Source organism: Lissotriton vulgaris, chromosome 8 (genome assembly GCF_964263255.1).
Source record: "Lissotriton vulgaris chromosome 8, aLisVul1.2, whole genome shotgun sequence".
Classification (NCBI taxonomy): Eukaryota; Metazoa; Chordata; class Amphibia; order Caudata; family Salamandridae; genus Lissotriton; species Lissotriton vulgaris.
The window spans coordinates 1,421,788,421-1,421,806,764 of record NC_141696.1 but is presented as its reverse complement, the minus strand read 5'-3'; positions in this window follow the sequence as shown (position 1 = coordinate 1,421,806,764).

The following is an 18,344-nucleotide window of genomic DNA, read 5'->3' as shown; positions in this document are numbered from 1 at the left end:
TCTTTTTTTCGATGACCTCGAAATGCAAGGAAAAATTGAAGCGTCTGTCCAGTTGTATTCCCAAGTATTTATAGCTATCCACTACCTCCAGTTTTTTATTGTCAATGACAAAAAGTGTCAAGGCTTTGTGTTGGCGAGTTATTATCATAATCTTTGTTTTCTGGCTGTTTATTTCGAGAAGATTCTGTTTAGTGTATTCAGCCAGTTCATGCAAGAGACGTTGCAGACCTATTTTGGTCTAAGGAGTACCACATCATCGGCGTAGGAGAGATGTGTCAACCGTAGTGTTCCCAGCCGTGGCAGGTGGGCGTTAATCCCATCTAGCTTTGTAGTTACGTCTGCCATGAATAGATTGAAAATATGGGGCACCAGAACGCAGCCTTGTTTCAATCCATCATATGTTCTGCTCTTCCGTGTTAACTGGTGCCCGTTTGCGATCTTTACCTGCATCCAGGTATCTGTGTATAATAAGTCCATTATGGGATTTAGAATTGTATTAGGCAGAGACCAGGAAGCTGTGCATAGCTTCCATCATCTTACCCAGTCCTCCTTGCAGGTCCTGACCAGATGTTCCTGGGGTTAGGCTAGGAACCAGCTCCTGTACAGGTTGATGAGTTTGCCTCTGTGCCGCCGGCAAGCTAGTCTGTGGGTCATGTTCCGCCCCTGCAGGGTTACCACTGTTGCCAGTACCTGGGTCTTGTCCTCCACTGTCCTTCCTGCCTCTGTTTATTGAGCTCTCCCCTTGGGAAGTTGAGGGCGCTTCTATCCCCGCTTGCTTGCTATCGCCTTTCTTAGCCTTCTTCAATTTCCCCCAAGCCGCTGCTCTCGCTGACTGCTTCCTTTTGACAGGTTGAACACTTTGGACGCCAAGACCGGAATCAGTTGGCTGTAGCACCTCAGCATCTGTCAAGATGAGTGATGCTGATTGTTGCTGCGTCTCCTGCATCGCCAACATCTTCCTTGACCACTCCAGCCCTTTTGCCTTCCACATGGCCATGAACTTCGCCCATACTTCGGCGTCCTCATGGCTAGGCTCTTGGGAAAACAAAGCCTGTGAATTGTGGCCCTCCATCACTCCGAGCGTGCGTGTGACAGAAATCTGAAAATGACAGAGAACGTTTTTTACCTATGTCTGCAAGGAAATGTGTCACCAGAATCACTGGTTGGAATAAAGACGGCCACTTGGCATTCGACTGCTGTACCTGAATGTACAAACTTCATATTGGTCTTGTGCCCTTCTGAAGTGCATTTACAAACCAGCATAGAGACATATGGAATTGAGCGACATGTGAAACATCAGCTTCCATAATGGGCTTGCACCCTTTCTGAAAGTTATTTAAGCGTAAATTCTTCAATTCCTATCATGACATGAAACAAGACACACCGCTATGTCATAATGGGCTTACGTCCTTCTGACTTCTGTGAAATTACCTTATCCCCCAATACCTGTGCACCCTCTGTACTAAGGCTTCTGTCAGTGTCTGAATAGGCCTCTTAGCTATGCAGTCTCTCCTATCCGAATGTGCAGTGCCCTCCAAATCGCGTGTCAGCTGCTGGACGATGCCCTATCATTTGCCACAACCACCTGTAAGATGCAGCAGTGTTTAATAAAAATTTACCACATTCCCCAGTCCCGCCGATGATCCCTGACAAACAGTGTTGCTCAACAACAGCTCCCCCGCCTGAGACCCCCATTGCTATGTCACCTGGCGAAAGGACCAAACTCCAACCTGCCATGCATACTTCCCTGTCTGCGGCAGAGACTACATGGTATGGCGGACCCACTTACTCACCAAGCGTGCTGTGGTTCACCCTGCTCTGTGCCACAGAGCCTCCTGTCTTTGTAGATGCAGCTCAGCTGTGCCTTATAAAAATTGCAGCGTAATCCCTTGCTCCACCAAGATGCCCAAGTGCCAGCAACACTACACATGATGGGTCCCACTCCCCAGCCATTGTAGCATTGGCATATTATATGTAGAACCCTTTTAGCATTTTGATAAAAACACACCTTACTCACTTACTTACTTTTTGAACTTTATTTACAACAGCGTGCAGCTATGAGCTGTATTGCTCAGCACCACAGGCGTTCAGGCAGCAGGAAATTAACTCGCTGATACCAGGAGGAAAAATATATATATATATATGTATTCCAAGATGCTCTGCATTCAAAGAAGCACTCCACAACAGCAGGTATGCACGCAACCTTTATTGCTTTCTTGAAGGTGGCATTTCTTCCGTCATTAAAAACCTTCCACCGACGCGTTTCAGAGCTGTCTGCTCCTTCTTCTTGGGTGAGATGGCTGATTGCGTTTTTTTTCCGGCTTGCCTCACAGTCTCCTGCTCAGGTGTCTTAAGTAGTCACGAGCCGCTTAGTAGCGCTTTTGCATTATGGAACTTGTGGTTTTATAATTGCCAGTGTCTACCCACAGTGGGTGTCGCATTTTCGCCATTATATTTACGCTCTCGTTTGTGGACAAACTTGGAGCTTTTGTATTTACACGGCAGTCCAGCCGTGGAGAGCGCACCACCGCTTCTAAGAGCAGCGGGCCTTTGAACTTGACATCCTGTCGAACTCTGCATATGGGGCAGCAGCACCGAGAATATAGACCTTTCCCACTCCAGGGCCCATCTGTGGGCTTGATTGAGGACCCACAGAACACTGCACCCAACTGGGTAGAATCACCGCACTACATGTCCCATATGACCTGGGACGTTGCTGATTGGAGCGGCTTACCGGCCTATCAGGAGGCTTGTAATTGAAAAAAGTGGTGTGGCATGAAACGCTGTGTTCTGTGGTTACCAGCCTGTGAAAAAGGAATTTATCCGAAACGCGTCGGCGACATCCCGCTGTGGGTGAAGGTCTGAGGGGATCTGCTGCAGTCTGCGTGCGCTCTCGTTTGTGGACAAACTTGGAGCTTTTGTATTTACACGGCAGTCCAGCCGTGGAGAGCGCACCACCGCTTCTAAGAGCAGCGGGCCTTTGAACTTGACATCCTGTCGAACTCTGCATATGGGGCAGCAGCACCGAGAATATAGACCTTTCCCACTCCGGGGCCCATCTGTGGGCTTGATTGGGGACCCACAGAACACTGCACCCAACTGGGTAGAATCACCGCACTACATGTCCCATATGACCTGGGACGTTGCGGATTGGAGCGGCTTACCGGCCTATCAGGAGGCTTGTAATTGAATAAAGTGGTGTGGCATGAAACGCTGTGTTCTGTGGTTACCAGCCTGTGAAAAAGGAATTTATCCGAAACGCGTCGGCGACATCCCGCTGTGGGTGAAGGTCTGAGGGGATTTGCTGCAGTCTGTGTGCGCTCTCGTTTGTGGACAAACTTGGAGCTTTTGTATTTACACGGCAATCCAGCCGTGGAGAGCGCACCACCGCTTCTAAGAGCAGTGGGCCTTTGAACTTGACATCCTGTCGAACTCTGAATATGGGGCAGCAGCACCGAGAATATAGACCTTTCCCACTCCTGGGCCCATCTGTGGGCTTGATTGGGGACCCACAGAACACTGCACCCAACTGGGTAGAATCACCGCACTACATGTCCCATATGACCTGGGACGTTGCTGATTGGAGCGGCTTACCGGCCTATCAGGAGGCTTGTAATTGAATAAAGTGGTGTGGCATGAAACACTGTGTTCTGTGGTTACCAGCCTGTGAAAAAGGAATTTATCCGAAACGTGTCGGCGACATCCCGCTGTGGGTGAAGGTCTGAGGGGATTTGCTGCAGTCTGCGTGCGCTCTCGTTTGTGGACAAACTTGGAGCTTTTGTATTTACACGGCAGTCCAGCCGTGGGGAGCGCACCACCGCTTCTAAGAGCAGCGGGCCTTTGAACTTGACATCCTGTCGAACTCTGCATATGGGGCAGCAGCACCGAGAATATAGACCTTTCCCACTCCAGGGCCCATCTGTGGGCTTGATTGGGGACCCACAGAACACTGCACCCAACTGGGTAGAATCACCGCACGACATGTCCCATATGACCTGGGACGTTGCTGATTGGAGCGGCTTACCGGCCTATCAGGAGGCTTGTAATTGAATAAAGTGGTGTGGCATGAAACGCTGTGTTCTGTGGTTACCAGCCTGTGAAAAAGGAATTTATCCGAAACGCGTCAGCGACATCCCGCTGTGGGTGAAGGTCTGAGGGGATTTGCTGCAGTCTGCGTGCGCTCTCGTTTGTGGACAAACTTGGAGCTTTTGTATTTACACGGCAGTCCAGCCGTGGAGAGCGCACCACCGCTTCTAAGAGCAGCGGGCCTTTGAACTTGACATCCTGTCAAACTCTGCATATGGGGCAGCAGCACCGAGAATATAAACCTTTCCCACTCCGGGGCCCATCTGTGGGCTTGATTGGGGACCCACAGAACACTGCACCCAACTGGGTAGAATCACCGCACTACATGTCCCATATGACCTGGGACGTTTCTGATTGGAGCGGCTTACCGGCCTATCAGGAGGCTTGTAATTGAATAAAGTGGTGTGGCATGAAACGCTGTGTTCTGTGGTTACCAGCCTGTGAAAAAGGATTTTATCCGAAACGCGTCGGCGACATCCCGCTGTGGGTGAAGGTCTGAGGGGATTTGCTGCAGTCTGCGTGCGCTCTCGTTTGTGGACAAACTTGGAGCTTTTGTATTTACACGGCAGTCCAGCCGTGGAGAGCGCACCACCGCTTCTAAGAGCAGCGGGCCTTTGAACTTGACATCCTGTCGAACTCTGCATATGGGGCAGCAGCACCGAGAATATAGACCTTTCCCACTCCGGGGCCCATCTGTGGGCTTGATTGGGGACCCACAGAACACTGCACCCAACTGGGTAGAATCACTGCACTACATGTCCCATATGACCTGGGACGTTGCTGATTGGAGCGGCTTACCGGCCTATCAGGAGGCTTGTAATTGAATAAAGTGGTGTGGCATGAAACGCTGTGTTCTGTAGTTACCAGCCTGTGAAAAAGGAATTTATCCGAAATGCGTCGGCGACATCCCGCTGTGGGTGAAGGTCTGAGGGGATTTGCTGCAGTCTGCGTGCGCTCTCGTTTCTGGACAAACTTGGAGCTTTATATATATATATATATATATATATATATATATATATATATATATATATATATATATATATATATATATATATACATATATATATATATGAAAAACAATGTTTCCAAAAGGAAACCAATAAGCCGCAACACCAGCGATCTTCCTTTTAAAGTTAATTTATTCTTGAATCCATTTGTAATCACCAGCACAGTTTGTCCCACGGGTTCCGGTAGTCCTGTCTACCTTGTTCACGGTCAATTCGTCACATGATTAGCAGTTTTTTTAAAGTGACTCTAACAGGAAACCATAATTACGATGTTTCCTGTTTGGTATTCAAACTTCCCAGAGAATTCTGGGCCCTGTAGTTTACACGATTAATACAGAAAATTGTATACACATATAAATGCATCAAATAAAAAACGATATCCTCACCAGACATACATTATTTTGTCTGGCAATATCACATAGTTATTCTCATGTTAAGGATTGCAGGCATGCTTTTAACATTTTCCAGCCCTTACATTTTTTACTTTCTCTTAGGGTGTCAATAAAGTTTAGAACTATTGTTCCCTCCAGTGGGTAGTCCATTTTATACTATACGTAATGTTCCTTTATTTTTGATAGTCTCATTTTGAAGCCCACCAGTGGGACTTTCTTTACTTAACCCTTGAATTTCTTCTCCTTATTGTAATATTGGCCTATTGTTTGCCACTAATTATCTTCTTCCTTCTCTTATTTTAGGATGCATTTATACAAGCAGAAGCTAATTATTGAAATTCAACTATACTAATATAATATAGAGAGAGCCCAAACCTTTGAGGCAGGTAATCTCAGGAACCACAGCACCAATCACAACACCCAATATAGCGTTGGAAAGGGCAGTTGCAGCAGAATGACATAGGATATGCAGACGCCCACCATATACATTTAAAAGGTAAAAGAACTGTGCCAGCAAAGTAGTCGCTTGTGGGCGTGTCTGCGTTGTGCTGTGGGCGTGTGCTGGGGGTGTGACAAATGCTGGGGGCGTGTGGTACGTTCCACCCTTCATGCAATGTCTCATACCGTGTGCTGTGGGCGTGTGCTGGGGGCGTGGGCGTGTGCGGGGCGCGGGATTACGGAAAAAGAAAGTGATCGTTGTGCCCAATATTTCGTTATTTTTTCTTCCCAGGTTCTGTACATTCCAGCTCCGGTATGCTTGCCCTGCGCTCCCAGTGACGTGCACCTGCTTTACTGTATGGAGGTCAGGCATGGCGCTATTCCCTAGGGCCGGAAGGAGCGCAAACAAGGGCCATTGTGCAGGAAATGTAATATCACCTTAACTTCCGGTGACTCCCGAACCACACACTGGAGATTTTCCACTTCTGTTGCGCACAGGCCTCGCGCCACGCACATCCAGACACAAGGCCCGCCTCCATGGAAATAGCAAGAAAGGGACTATCTCTCCCCCGGGAATATGTGATGATATTCTGCAAACCAACATCCTGCATACCATCACTCCGCAATTTTTATAACGCGGGACTCCGCAAAGACATCATTTCTAAAACTTTTACAACGCATATGACTTTATCACGCATGCCATTATAACGCAAATGCATGCGTGGTAAAGTCATATACATTGTAAAAGTACATTATTAAAACATCAAATGTATGTTTGTATATATGTGTATTTATACATACTTTTTTTATTTAATTAAAACATTTATTCTTTTAAATTGAATTATTTATATTATTTTTATTTATTATTTTATTTTATTACCCTTTACGCCCTAAAAACGAATCCCACCATGCTCCCTTTAAATACCCCTGCACCCCATAATCATAACCCACCCTTACTCCTTAAAATACCCCAACACCCTTAAACACTAACCCATCTTAACCCTATAAATATACCCTGTACCCAAAACCCAAACCTATCCCTAAACCCTAAAAATACCCCTGTACCCCAAAACCCAAACCTAGCCCTAAACCCTATAAATACCCCTGTACCTCAAAACCCAAACCTACCTCTGAACCCTAAAAATACCCCTGTACCCCAAAACCCAAACCTAGCCCTGAACCCTAAAAATACCACTGTACCCCAAAACCCAAACCTACCCCTGAACCCTAAAATACCCCTGTACCCCAAAACCCAAACCTAGCCCTGAACCCTTCAAATACCCCTGTTCCCCAAAACCCAAACCTACCCCTGAACCCTAAAAATACCCCTGTACTCCAAACCCCAAACCTAGCCCTGAACCCTAAAAATAACCCTGTACCCCAAAACCCAAACCTACCCCTGAACCCTAAAATACCCCTGTACCCCAAAACCCAAACCTAGCCCTGAACCCTTCAAATACCCCTGTTCCCCAAAACCCAAACCTACCCCTGAACCCTGAAAATACCCCTGTACTCCAAAACCCAAACCTAGCCCTGAACCCTAAAAATAACCCTGTACCCCAAAACCCAAACCTACCCCTGAACCCTAAAATACCCCTGTACCTCAAAACCCAAACCTACCCCTGAACCCTAAAAATACCCTTGTACCCCAAAACCCAAACCTAGCCCTGAACCCTAAAAATACCACTGTACCCCAAAACCCAAACCTACCCCTGAACCCTAAAATACCCCTGTACCCCAAACCTAGCCCTGAACCCTTCAAATACCCCTGTTCCCCAAAACCCAAACCTACCCCTGAACCCTAAAAATACCCCTGTACTCCAAAACCCAAACCTACCCCTGAACCCTAAAAATACCCCTGTACTCCAAAACCCAAACCTACCCCTGAACCCTAAAATACCCCTGTATCACAAATCCCAAACCTAGCCCTGAACCCTAAAAATACCCATGTACCCGAAAATCCAAACCTAGCCCTGACCCCTTAAAATACCCCTGTACCCCAAAACCCAAACCTACCCCGAACCCTAAAAATCCCCCTATACCCCAAAACCCCAACCTAGCCTTGAACCCTAAAAATACCCCTGTAACCCATAACCATACCTATCCCTAAACCCTAAAACTACCCCTGTACACCATAACCCAAAACTATATCCGAACCCTTAAAATACCCAAACAGGCCAAAACATATACCTCAGTACCCCAAAACATATACCCCTATAGCCATACTTACCTTATCCAAACATTAAAAAAAAACATGCTTTTACCATTCATGCATTTACAATGAATTTCATTGTAAATGTATGCGTGGTAAAAGCATATAAAATGCAATGCCATGCGTTATAATGGCATTGCGGAGCCTTTCTCGAGCAACACTGCATGAAGTGCAAGAAACTTATATGCCTCGGTGGATGCAGTCAGTGGATGCAGTTTGTGCTGTGCAACGTAACCATCGAACACTCTGGGACATTCTGTCATTGGGCTATACTTGGGCCACATCTGGGTGATATTTGTGCTACATTTGGACTCTTTTGGACTCTGGTGGCCATCTTGGGAGACTTATTTGTTATGAAGTTTCCTAATTTCCTCATTTACTCATTACTCATTTACTACAGTCTCCTCAGTGGGAAATACTTTCAGTTTTTTTACTTTAATTCCATCAAGAAGGCATTCAGATGTGTCACACATTTGCCATAAATTCAGAATGTAAGCACTCTAGTTGCTCATTAGATCACTGTAGTAAAGCTACTGCTCACCAGGGAAGTCTGCTGTTTGTATTCAAAGTGCATGTTTCAGTCTGCATGTTAGAATTTTTTAATGAAATAGAAGAGGATTTGAGAAGTCAAAATGTGCCCTGATTTTTCTTTCTGCAGCACTAATCATAATTTCTACGGCAAAATGAAGCCCCTCATTTTGTTCCTTTGCATATTAAATGTTTTAAGTGTTACAACTTTATTCTAATCAAGATGGATTCAGGTGTTCCATACTTTTGTCATGAGTATGACTGTTAGCGCTACAGTTGTTCTTAGAACACTCTGGGACATTCTGTCATTGGACTATACTTGGGTTACATCTGGGTGATATTTGTGCAACATTTGGGCTCTTTTGTCTCTGGTGGCCATCTTGGGATACTTATTTCTTATGAAGTTTCCTAATTTCTTCATTTACTACAGTCCCTTCAGTAGGAAATACTTTCAGTTCTTTACTTTGGTTCCATCAAGAAGGCATTCAGACGTGCCACACATTTGCCATGAATTCTGAATGTTAGGACTCTAGTTGCTCATTAGCTCACTGTAGTAAAGCTACTGCTCACCAGGGAAGTCTGCTGCTGGTATTCAAAATGCATGTTTCAGCCTGCATGTTGGATTTTTAATGAAATAGAGGATTTGAGAAGTCAAAATGTGCTCTAATTTTTCTTTCTGCGGCACTAATCATAATTTCTATGGCAAAATGAAGCCCCTCATTTTGTTCCTTGGCAAATGAAATGTTTTAAGTCTTACCACTTTATTCCAATCAAGATGGCTTCAGGTGTTCCATACTTTTGTCATAATTAAGACTGTTATGCCCAGATGCATCAAAGTACTTTTCTGCGATTCCTAATTTGCGAAATTTACTGAATCGCAAATTAGGAATCGCAAAATGGTATGCATCATTTTTCTCGCATTTTTTTTGCGATTCGGTAAAAATCGCAATTTTTACCGAATCGAATAAAAAATGCGATTTTCAAATTGCGATTTCGCAATTCCCATTCATTCCTATGGGCTGAAATGCCCATAGGAATGAATGGGAATTGCGAATTCGCAATTTGAAATCGGAATTCAACAAAGCATTTCAAGGGTGGAGAGGGGGGTCCAAATGACCCCCCCTGCACCCATGAAATGCACTTTTACCTATAAGTTACATACACACATGTCCTAAGGTCATGTGTGTCTGTAACTTAACAGTTTAAAAAATGCATTTTTGTGCATTTTTAAACAATTTTGCAAATTACCACGAGGTTCAACCTCGTGGTAATTCGCACTTGCAATTTGTAAAATTGCAAATGTTTTAAGAATGATGCATTGCATTTAAGGAATCGCAATATTGCGATTCCTTAAATGCAATCGCATTTTAGAAAATCGCAAAATTAGCGATTTTCAACAAAAACAAATGATGCATCTCAAAAAGCATTTTTGGAATCGCAAACGGCCGATTTTAAGGAATCGCACCGTTTGCGACTCCAAAAATGCTTGATGCATCTGGGCATAAGTGCTCTAGTTGTTCTTTAGAACACTCTGTCATTGGGCTATACTTGGGCTACATCTTTGTGATATTTGTGCTAAATCTGGCCTCTTTTGTCTCTGGTGACCATCTTGGGAGACTTATTTGTTATGAAGTTTCCTAATTTCCTCATTTACTTCAGTCTCCTCAGTTGGAAATACTTTCAGTTTTTTACTTTGGCTCCTTCAAGAAGGCATTCAGATGTGTCACACATTTGCCATAAATTCTGAATGTTAGCACTCTAGTTGCTCATTAGATCACTGTAGTAAAGCTACTGCTCACCATGGAAGTCTGCTGCTGGTATTCAAAGTGCATGTTTCAGTCTGCATGTTAGAATTTTTTAATGAAATAGAAGAGGATTTGAGAAGTCAAAATGTGCCCTAATTTTTCTTTCTGCAGCACTAATCATAATTTCTATGGCAAAATGAAGCCCCTCATTTTGTTCCTTTGTAAATTAAATAGTTTAAGTCTTACCACTTTATTCCAATCAAGATGGCTTCAGGTGTTCCATACTTTTGTCAACACTAAGACAATTAGCGCTCTCGTTGTTCTTCAGAACACTCTGGGAGATTCTGTCACTGGGCTATACTTGGACTACATCTGAGTGATATTTGTGCTACATTTGGGCTCTGTTGTCTGTGGCCGCCATCTTGGGAGACTTATTTGTTATGAAGTTTCCTAATTACCTCATTTATTACAGTCTCCTCAGTAGGAAATACTTTCTGTTTTTGACTTTGGTTCCATTAGGAAGGCATTCAGATGTGTCACACATTTGTCATAAATTCTGAATGTTAGCACTCTAGTTGCTCATTAGATCACTGTAGTAAAGCTACTGCTCACCAGGGAAGTCTGCTGCTAGTATTCAGTCTGCATGTCAGAATTATTTTAATGAAATAGAAGAGGATTTGAGAAGTCACTCAAAATGTGCCCTACTTTTTCGTTCTACACCACTAATCATACTTTCTATGGCAAAATGAACCCCCTCATTTTGTTCCTTTTTAAATTAAATGTTTTAAGACCTACCACTTTATTCCAATCAAGATGGCTTCAGGTGTGCTATACTTTTGTCATAAGTATGGCTGTTAGCACTCTAGTTGCTCTTTCGAACACTCTGGGAAGCTGCAGTAGAACACAAAGGAATCAACTGCCCTTGTTGGATGTACATGTTTTACTGAGAATGTCAGTCTTCATTCTCACATGACTGAGAAAGGTAATGTGAATTTACAAAAATATGCTCTCAGTTTAGCTTATAGATCACCTTCCAAACCTCTGTGGGAAAAGCATGAGAACATAGTTTTCTCATACACATGATTCATGATATCCCAGCAGAAGGCATTTTCCATGGTAAAATCACCTTAGAACACACACCACAATTCCTAAAATGAGTATGGTACCATCAACAAATGATTTATAATGTAACTAACATCTTAAAACCTTCTATTAACTGCAATGCTTTTTAATGAGGTGCTATCATGTATATTGGCCCCAAGATGGCTTCCAACACTTCTTGGATGAAGTGCTGACAGCCAATCAGATCTCACAAGGAAATGTGTGGTTAGGCTCCGCCCAGATATTTATATTTTTTTCCTTCAATACCTAAAAAACTACTGAAAAGATTTACACCATTTAACAACAAGCATTTGCAATGCAATAGGTCTCGCATTAGGAAAGTTTGAGCTATTGGTATTGTAAATGACGCATTTTTTATTTATGTGTTGGTTTTGAAAATAGCGAAATTAATAGCTTTGTCATTATAATGACAATAGTTTTAACTTTTGCAAATGTGACACTATAGCAATATGTGTTATATTTACGTGACTTAGATGTATTGATATTACAAATAACAATGACTTTTAATTTTTTTAAATAATTAATACTTAAATAAAAGTTATTGTAATGTATATAATGGCAATAGCTTAAACTTTTGTAAATAACTTTTGTGAAGATTATGTTCAGTGTATTTTATTGTGACAAAAATCCAAGAATAGAAGTGAAATATTAACATCTTTTTGTGACATTTGTAACAAAGCTTGAAACATTGAGAGAACATATTTGAACCAGTTGTTGTTGAATGGTTGCACAGATTGATGCTGTGGTGGTGCTGAGTGATGTTGTGGTGGCCACGAGTGATGCTGTGGTGTTCAGTGATTCTGTGGTAGCGCATAGTGATGTTGTGGTGCCCCTGAGTGATGCTGTGATGGTGCTGAGTGATGCTGTGGTGATGCGATAGATAGATAGAGTGAGTCCGTTAGATAGATAGAGTGAGTGCTATAAATAGATAGAGTGAGGGCGATAGATAGATAGAGGGAGGGCGATAGATAGATAGAGGTAGGGCAATAGATAGAGTGAGGACGCTAGATAGATAGAGTGAGTGCGATAGATAGATAGAGTGAGTGCGATAAATAAATAGAGTGAGTGTGATAGATAGAGTGAGGGCGATAGATAGATAGAGGGAGGGCGCTAGAAGATAGAGGGAGGGCAATAGATAGATATAGTGAGGGCGATAGATAGAGTGAGGGCGATAGATAGATAGATAGATAGATAGATAGATAGATAGATAGATAGATAGATAGATAGATAGATAGATAGATAGATAGATAGATAGATAGATAGATAGATAGATAGATAGATAGATAGATGGATGGATAGAATGAGTGCGATAGATAGAAGCCATATGAAAACTCAGCATGTTATGGGCTGAAGATCCAACAGGACTTTGAGCTGAGCCAGAGCCATGCCTCAGGCTCAAGCCTGTCTCAAACTTTCAGTGGCTCTCCCACCTCAATTCGTAATATAACCAATGCTGGAGCAATGCCATGCAGTTCAATGCTCCAAAATACAACATTTATATGCGTGATACCCTTGCTCACAAGGTGGAATGTGGTTAGTTTTAAAGTCAATACTGGCTGCTGGTATAACATCTGACATTGAGGCACCTGCTAGCTGCAAATAAGGGTATTATGCTGTTTCCATAGCTACCTGGCACCCCACTATTCACCGCATAAGTATGAGACATTTGGCATGTGCTCCACAATGGTAACTGACATGTAGGCCAGGATTCCTGCTAGCAATTTTGCCTGTGACAAAATAAAAACATTGCCAACAGATCAAATATGTTTTTAAATCATGTCGGTGCTATTTTGAGAGTTGGACTCAGTAGGGCGCCTGCTTAGCATGAATGAGGACTCTGCTGGCAGTGCGCAAATCCAGGGTGTGTGGAAAGCGCAGTACTGATTCCTCAAACCCAATTTTAACACAAAGTCAGGTCACTGCTTCACAGTTCAGTGGGGGTAATGCATGAATCAGATTATGCGTTCGTCGCAGCAGATTTTAACACAGACAGAATCAAGTCAGCATCCCATCTTTCCTATGTGGGTAAAATGAGTACTACTGGAGAATATTATCACCTGTTATCAATGCCCTCCGTTTATAGTGCGCATTGTGAGGTTGCTGCACATCCCTGACATGGAACAGCTTGAGGTCTATAAAAAGAATGAAGGGAGCCTACTTGCAAATGTGTACCACAAAAAAGAACATGTATGTCATGGTTTCATTTTTGCTCATTGTCATACTGTTTCAGGCCTTGATAATACACTGCCACTGGTGTTGTCTTATTCGGACGCAACAGCCGCTAATAACTTGGGAAAATGGCCGGAACAATATTGCAGTGAGATCCTGTCTTTACCTGAGGCGTAATGCAGGGTCTTTAGAATGCATAAGACACAGATGAGAACTATGCATTCTGCTTGTGCTGATACAAAAGTTGTTTTGAAGCGATCTCCGTGTGTAATGTGTGCAGCTCAAAGTCACCACTTTGAGTGCCAGTGTATGCTGGCTTAAACTTTCATCCTACTGAGGAGGATTTAAAGAGAAGAAGTGGTAGTAACTGACGGCAGAAAGAGTGACAGTAATGGATTGAAAGGAAGCAAGTTGGATCAAAGAAAGAAGTGGGAGAGAAGCGGTCTGCGCCCATGGAGGGGGAATTTTGTGTTTTTCTACGAAGCAGATGTTGAGGGAAGAAAGGCTATGCACATGCCGGCTGGTATTCCTCTTTATGGCGATTCCCAAAATGAAAAATGTCCTCCTGACAAAATCATGCTAACGAAGCTTCGTTTTAGAGAATTTAAATGACAAAACACCTTTTCTGTGAAAATATATTATTTTCAAAGACAATGTAAACGTTAATTTTTAAACAGGTTTTTGGTGTTCTTTGTTTTATGTTTACTGCAACCTTGAACTAAGAAAATAAAAAAATGACGGGGTTGCAGGAACCAGAGGAGAACAGCAAGAGAAAGACACGACTGGGAAAGGTGGGGCATAGAGGGTGGGGTGGTGTGGCTGAGTTAGGGGAGCTTGTTTAGGATTAGAAAGAAAAGTGGGAGCGGTGTATGGTAGGCAGGGGTGAGGGTGAGGGAATTGGGCAAAGACCTGAAGGTCACGGTCTCACAATTCAGTCACAAACATTGTTTAATACCTCTTACCTAGGAAGTGCACAGGCAGAAGAATTGACCCTGGGACTTGAAAGGAGAAACAAATCCGGGCTGGGAGGAGACCTGGGAGGGCGGGGGCTGCCCCCGCATGCTCAGTATTTGGAACTTTCGTGGTGGAGAGGGAGCCCGGCGCAAAAGAGGAAGTGTGGGAGCTGAAGCCTCGGGTCCTAGGAGGGGGCCCAGGTGAAGAGCAGCGGATAGCACTGCGGAGCTCCCAGGCCTAAGGAGAGAGACCCGCGTCGTGCTGGCAGAGTAACTGAAGTGCTCCAGAAAAGCGCCGCAGCCAGCCGCCGTTTAGGAGGATTCCCCCCGCAGACCGGGTGAGTGGGGGATTCTCCATTTACTTAGTGGTTTGTGAACAGATTTGTTTCCTGAGCGGACCCGCTGTTGCGGGCCGCTCCAACAATGGGGCAAGATTTTTTTTTTTAATAAGTGAAAGTGGTACTGCATGCTGCCTTGAAGGAAGCCGGACAGGAGATGTGCACGGCACGTGGTTGTACGTGCGCGTACACCTGCTGAAATCGCTCTGCGCGTGCCCATCTCCTGTCCCACTTTCAAAGCAAGTCCCTAACAATAGAGCTCGCTGGCGACAGCGCTTCGCGCTGCGTACGCCGGGCTCGACCTAAAAAGGCACAAGTCTGAACCAAGGACTACCTCTTTGCCTAATTTGGTGTAATTCCGCTCAGTAGTTCGGGCTATAGCTGCAACTAAAGGTTCCTATGGAAAATTGCCTGGGCAAAACATGTTTTGGGACCCCCTCCTTTCTCGGCCCCTGTTTGAGAAATCACCCCAAAATTTCAGGATAGGAGCAGACCAGATCGCCCCACGAGTTTTGAAAATTTCACGAAGATTCGTCAACCTGCGCGAAAAGTTATTTCAAATAGAATGTTGCGGATTTCCTATGGAAAATAAGTCCTAATTATAACTACCTCCTGGCGACCGCCAGTAGGTTATATGTATATGCATATCTCAAGATCGATAGTATTTAAAACTGGTATATTATTTAATTATTTTTATTTATTTTTTTAAACCTTTATTTCGATAAAAGCAATACAGTTGCAGGCCTACAACCACAGGGGCCGGCCGGTGCTAAAACGAAACGGAAACAAAAAATTGCATTGTTACACAGTTCTTCAGCTGACAGCCCGGGGACCAGGCAGCGATTCCTCATATTATTCTGAAAAGTCCTGTGGTGGTAAGCAGGATACATTCAAGGTTTCACATTTTACATATATATAAATAAACAATAAAAATAAACTGAAAAAACTAGCGAGGCAAAAAGAGACTATACGATGAGTGTCCGTCCCGGGGGGGGGGGGCCGTATCGGAAAATGATATTTGCAATGTAGATAGATGAGATCTTGGGAGGGGGGGCCAGGAGCGAGTGATCACAGCATCAGCAGGAATATGCACCAAACGAGGAATGTGCGGTTACGGGGACTGAGGTATATCAGGGACATCTACAAGAGGAGGAGTACAAATCTCCCCGCGGTGTAGGTTCCATTGGTTCCATATTCTCCCCCACTTCTTAGGTCTACCACGTGCAACATATACGGTTTTTTCCCTAAACATGGACCAATCCATGTTTTCTTTCCAAGCTGAAATCGAATGTGCTCTTTGGGATCCCCATAGTTGTGCTATATCCCTCTTAGCTAGCTACCGTGTTTCCAAGGGTAGCCCATTGCATCTGTGCCACATTATAATCGTTTGGTTCCCACACATTCAGTAAACAGTGTCGGGCCTCCGGCAACAACGAAACTCCCGTAACCTCTTCCATGACAGCATGCACATGATTCCAAAACACCACCACATCCGGGCACTCCCATATGATATGAAGGAAGGTAGCAATCAAACCACACCCGCGCTTGCACAACCCATCCACAGAATAACCCATATGCAGCAGCCGGGGACCTGTGATATAGATACGATGTAGGATTTTTAATTGCACCAGCCGGAGACGGCTGGAATCGCGACCTCTTTAGGAGAAGATATTGCAGCCTGCCAATCTTCATCGTCCAACTCCAGTCCATCGCCGGTCCAAGCACCCCGAAGCTGCAAAAGCAAATCCGATCGATCGTTAATACGTTTTTTGTATATTAGGGAAATGGTGCTATCCGGGACGTGCCCGTCAAGCACTCTATCCTCGAGAGGAGAATATTCCGGGATAACGGTCCCGGACGGGAAAACCGAACCAAGCGCGTGACGGATCTACATATAGCGGAAATGCCCCTTATCACTAAGCGCATATTCCGATTTAAGCTTGTCAAAAATCTTGACCCTGTTCTTGACCCAGAGATCCCCGACCCTACTAATACCGATGAGGTCCCACTTCTCGAAGCCCTTCGTAGTCCAAAGACTTCCCAATCTCTCCGCAGCGTAAAGCGGGGTCGCTCTAGTCAATCTATCCGACCACCCATAGCTGCATTTGCGCTACACCACACCCGCACCCCGACCCCGGTGGGCCCAGTCAGTTTCCTTTCAGTCGATCTGGAGTATAGCGCCCTGTAATAGTTTCCTCCCGGCAGCTGTCATTTGTCCATTTCGAATGCAGGATTCGGAACGGGGCCATACATTGCATGATTAATTGCACTTAATTGGGATGCCCAGTAGTAACGTTTAATGTCTGGCAGTGCGATGCCCCCATCGTACCAGGGCAAAGTCAACTTTGCTAGGGCAATGTGGGGACGCCAGCCCCATATCAACTTCCTCTGTAGGCTCTCAATCTCGCGAAAGTAACTGGCTGGTACAAGATCAAGCGTATTTTGGAGGGCATACAGGAATCAGGGTAGGGACATCATCGTGAAAAGAGCTGCCCTTCCGACTGGGGACAGCGGCAAGCCGCACCAGGCCGCCACGTCGGATTTAAGCCGGAGAAGCGGGGAAGCAGGTTCCGTTCATACCGAGCCGCGGGGTCTAGTGATATAAAGTCAAGTCAAGTCAAGTCAGAGAATTTATATAGCGCACTACATACCCAGAGGGTCTCAAGGCGCTTAGAGAGGGGAGGAGGATTACTTGTCAAATATCCACGTTTTAAGTTGCTTTCTGAATGCTAGGTGGTTCTGGGTAAGGCGAAGGTAAGCGGGGAGTGAGTTCCATGTTTTAGCAGCCAGGTATGAGAAGGATCTGCCTCCCATGGTGGTCTTGTTGATGCGAGGTACAGTGGCGAGGGCTTGGCTGGAGGAACGTAGTTGGCGGGAGGGGGTGTAGAAGGACAGTCGAGAGTTGAGGCATTCTGGTCCGATGTCGTAGAGTGATTTGTGTGCGTGGGTTAGCAGTCGGAAAGTGATTCTCTTATTGACGGGTAGCCAGTGGAGGTCTTTAAGGTGACCAGAGATGTGTTCGTTGCGTGGGATGTCTAATATGATCCTGGCTGAGGCGTTTTGGATTCGTTGGAGTTTCTTCTGGAGTTTAGCGGTAGTGCCTGCGTAGAGGGTGTTTCCGTAGTCCAGTCGGCTCGTGACTAGAGCATGAGTGACTGTTTTCCTTGTTTCGGTGGGGATCCAGCGAAATGTTTTTCTGAGCATGCGAAGAATGTTGAAGCAGGAAGAGGATACGGCGCTGACTTGTCTGTTCATTGAGAGTGAAGAATCAAGGATGACGCCTAGGTTCCGTGCGTGGTCTGTCGGGATGGGTGCTTTTCCGAGGGCTTCCGGCCACCAGGAGTCGTCCCATGC